Here is a 278-nt window from a genome sequence, read left to right as displayed (position 1 = left end):
CTCTCTCTCTCTCTCTCTCTCTCTCTCTCTCTCTCTCTCTCTCTCGCTTCCAGCTGGCGGTGACTAAGCCGGAGGGAGTCTGGAGACATCAATTATAAGGCCTTAATCGGAAACCCGTCCTTACATTCTGTTATACTCGAGCGGCGTAAAACGATGGAGAAAAAGCGAGGATAAAGGGAATCGAAGGAGGGGATAGAAAGAGAAAAAGAAAGAGGCATCAGGAGTATCGCGATCGCGTCCCTTTGTCTTGTTCGTGCACTTCCACCTACCACACGGTG

At 50.0% G+C, this 278-nt stretch overlaps 1 protein-coding gene across 4 annotated transcripts in view; it reads left to right on the top strand.

The window, feature by feature from the left end:
- Positions 1-278, top strand: part of LOC116849070 (protein vein) — a 934,475-nt gene that overhangs the window by 15,781 nt on the left and 918,416 nt on the right. The gene's annotated exons all lie outside the window — the stretch shown is intronic.

Source organism: Odontomachus brunneus, unplaced genomic scaffold (assembly GCF_010583005.1).
Source record: "Odontomachus brunneus isolate Ranch 3 - 2012 unplaced genomic scaffold, Obru_v1 Obru_scaffold_105, whole genome shotgun sequence".
NCBI lineage: Eukaryota > Metazoa > Arthropoda > Insecta > Hymenoptera > Formicidae > Odontomachus > Odontomachus brunneus.
The sequence above is the reverse complement of the archived record's forward strand: the minus strand, read 5'-3'. Positions and strand labels throughout refer to the sequence as shown.